At 45.8% G+C, this 3,855-nt stretch overlaps 1 pseudogene; it reads right to left on the minus strand.

The window, feature by feature from the left end:
* Positions 1 to 623: 623 nt before the first annotated feature.
* Positions 624 to 1,886, minus strand: LOC137747873 (3-hydroxy-3-methylglutaryl-coenzyme A reductase 1 pseudogene; annotated as a pseudogene).
* Between the last annotated feature and the right edge of the window lie 1,969 nt (positions 1,887 to 3,855).

Genomic DNA, 3,855 nt, shown 5'->3' on the forward strand with positions numbered 1-3,855 from the left:
TATTTTTTTTCTTATTGCTTTCGGTGGTACTGATCCACCAAGATAGATCTTTTTTTTTTTATTATATTTTTTTTCTTTGCTTTCGGTGGTACTGATCCACCAAGATAGATTTTTTTTTTTATAATATTTTATATATATATATTTTGGACATTTGCTTTCCCCACGACACCATCATTTCTACCACTTTTCCTTTTTGTTTTGGCTTGCTAATAGTAGCATGCATCATCTTTTTTTATTTTATTTATTATTATTTTTTTATTTTTATTTTTTATTTATATATATGGTGCTCTGCAAGGCTAGGTTTGTGGGTGAAAACCCAGGCCGAGTTCGAGAGAAGACGGAGGAGATCTTTGGGTGTGAGTTGACAAACTTTGATTTTGTCAATCACATTCAAAGGCAGCAGCAGAGGCAAGCAGACAGATGAGATCTTTGGGTGTGAGTTGACAAACTTTGATTTTGTTGATCACATTCAAAGGCAGCAGCCATGGCGGAAGTGCAGAAGCAGCCAGAGCTTGAAGTAGTGCAAAGCGTCGAGCTTGAAGACCGGCTAGTCGTTTGACAGCGGTCAATGAAGCTCTTCGTTGATTTTGATCATGGTGGCCAGAGTGAGGAGCTTGAGGTAGTTAGTGGATGTTGTTGCTGGCATGTGCATTGAAGCCACCGAGAGCTGCAGTCATTGCGGATCCAGTAAGGTTCTTGAGCATGTTAAGTTCACAGAGGGACGCCACGTTGGTTTTCAACACCTTCTGCACCACATTGCCCTTGATCATAGCCTTGCAAACCACTGACTTGCCGCGGCCTTCTATCCAGCTCACTGCAGCGGGCTTCTTGTCTGAGCAGTAGTTGCTCGAAATTCCAATCACATCCATGTCAGGGAAGTCGTTCTGGAGGATATCCAACACGTTTTGCACACCTTTGGAGACCATGTTCATTCCCGTAACATCACCAGTGCTGCAGGTGAATCTCATGTACAAGTTCTTCCCAGCAATGACACACTTAATTGTCTGAAGCCTCCTACAGGTCTCAGTGAACATCTGCCAAGGAACATCGCCAACAAGCATCCAGTCATCATCCTTGTCCTCGAAAGTCAGAACAAATTCAGAACCATTGAGAAGATCCATCAATCGACTCGCACTCAGACCATCTCGCTCGGGAAGTCCATTAGAACTGCACTGCCCAATGGTGAAGCAGCTAAACATCTTCTCTAGAGCCATGGAAAGTTCAGTGTAGTTGTTGTAGGTTTTAAGGTCAACTTTTCGCAGGTATGGAGCGCCGTCCATGCTAACCTTCACATAAAGGCACCCGGACCCTTGTTTACCCGCAACGTCATCGTTGTTTTTCGCCAGACTAGAGGCCATGGAATTCTTCCGAAATGATCGACTTGGGGGCCATCCTACCACCTGTGCCTTGCAAGAAGGAGAAGCAGCAGCATGCTCAGAGGCCAGAGTGTTCTTCTTCTCCAACTGAGCTGCTGGCTTTGGCGACAGAGGAACGGAAGAAACCTCCTTCTTGGCTAATGGAGAACCCAAGACTCCTGCTTTACCCACATCAACCTCAGATCCATTACTCATGGTAAAAACCTATTTCTCAGAACACCCATCAATGGCGTCAGAGAATCCCCTTTTTGCCCCTGACACAGGTTTCTTTGGAGGGTGTTGAGGGAGCGGTTGTGGAAGATTTTTCTTGCGGCTGTGGTCCAGCGGCCTTGAATCGGAATCACAAGGTTTTGTGCACCTTCTAAAACGAGATCAATGGCCTCCACCAAGCTGGCGTGTGGTTCCAAATGCCTAACAAGGCCAGATCCTTTCGGAATCAAAACCTCCAGCGGAGCCTCGAGCGCTCTCGCCGGAGACGACAAGTTCTCTTCTTTCCCCAAGAAGCATATAACGTCCAATCTCTCTTTCACGAACTGCACCAGCTCATCTGGCGGACCACCGCAATCAATGTACGCCATCAGGTCACCTGCGGAAAGCGTGGCAATGGCAGCTGCCACGGACTCTTGGCAGGTGTTGAGGGTGTATTGGGAGATCTCCCCGATCATCCTGCCGTCCTCGTCAAGAATGGCAACCGAAGTTTGCTGGGCGTTGAGGGGCAATGAGGCCGAGGCAGGGTCGTCGTAATGAACGGCTAGGATGTTTACGGTGTCGATGGCATGGAGGGAGTTGATGGGGGTGTTTGAGGTGGGGCTGAAGAGCCCTATGTAGTTGAGGAGATGGCGGATGATGTCTTCTTGTGTGAGCCAGCAGTATTCACGGTTGTTGTGGAGAAGAAGCACTTTCAGAGAAGAGGGACTGAGGGTTTGAGTTTTGAGAGGCGAGTTGCTGATGGGCTTTGAGAGCTGGGCTCGTTGGCTTTGGAAAGAGGAGTAAAAATTTTGGAGCCGGCCCTTTTTTTTTTTTTTTTTTTTTTTTTTTTTTTTTTTTGCTGATTTTGGGAGGACACATATACATGCATTCCCTTTTTTTTTTTTTTTTTTTTTTTGAATAGAGAATATATATATAGTAACATATGTATTTTTGTTCTTTTCTTTTGTAATAAAATTGACTTTCTTTAATGAAACATTTATTTATTTATTTTGATGTGACTGTACTTGAAGTTTTGAAGTTTCAAGTTGCCTACGTACTCTTCCAAAGAAGAGATCAAGTCATAACGTAGTTCAAATGAGTGATGGCTTTGATGATGATTTTGCCGTACACAGTTTATGCTCTTGCGGGCCAGGAGTGTGATGCGTTTGCTTTAGGGGTAGTAGCGCTTCAAAAATCTGCCGTTGATGGGGCCGATCTCCAACCCGTCTTCTGCCATGATTAAGTAGGCGCCATTGGTGTAGATCTCTTGTATTACGTAGGGTTCATCCCACTTTGATGTGAACTTGCTTTTTGTCTTATGAGTTGTAATGATAGGCCTACGCAATGCCAGCACGAGATCTCCGGCTTGGAAAGACCTTGGGCGGACTTTCTTGTTGAATGCCTTGGATAACCGTGCTTGGTAGCATTCCAAGTGTTGTTGAGTTTCGAGCCTTCTCTCATCCAACGCTTCCAACTCCTGAAGGCGCAACTTTGCATTTTCTTCATCAGTCAAGCCTTCTTGTATAGCCATCCTTAGTGAGGGGATTTGACTTTCCAGCGGTAGAACAGCTTCTACGCCATATACGAGAGAATAAGGTGTAGCTTGGGTAGGAGTCTTATGTGTAGTCCTATATGCCCAAAGTGCTTCACTTATTCTTTCATGCCAGTCTCTCTTTGTTCGGCCGATTACCTTTTTCAGGAGGTTGCACAGCGTCTTGTTGAATGCTTCCGCGAGGCCGTTGGCTGGAGCATGATACATGGAAGACTTGTGCTGCTTGAACTTGTATTTGTCGCAAAGCTCGTCCACGAGTCGGTTGGAGAACTGCTTTCCGTTGTCAGTGATAATGTAGCGAGGCACCCCATACCGGTGGATGATATGCTCCTTGATGAAACGAATAACAGTTTCCTTTTTTACTTCCCTTAAAGGTATGGCTTCAGCCCACTTGGAGAAGTAATCTGTTGCAGCTAGGATGTAAGCTTCCCCCGCAGATGACTTTGGCGTAATTGGTCCTACAACGTCCAATCCCCATGCGTCGAACGGCCATGAAGCAACTGTAGGGTGTAATGGTTCAGGCGGTTGATGTATGAAGTTGGCATGGAATTGGCAAGCTTGGCACCTTTTGGCATGTTCCAGGCAGTCCTTCACCATGCTCGGCCAGTAATAACCCATTCTTTTAAGCTGGAAATGTAGCTTTGGTCCAGATTGATGTGCCCCACACACACCTGAATGTGCTTCTTCCATGGCTTGATTAACTTCTTCCTCACCTAGGCATCTCAGGAGCAGTCCTTC

The sequence above is a fragment of the Pyrus communis genome, chromosome 11 (assembly GCF_041283825.1).
Source record: "Pyrus communis isolate YQ-2024b chromosome 11, ASM4128382v1, whole genome shotgun sequence".
Lineage (NCBI taxonomy): Eukaryota > Viridiplantae > Streptophyta > Magnoliopsida > Rosales > Rosaceae > Pyrus > Pyrus communis.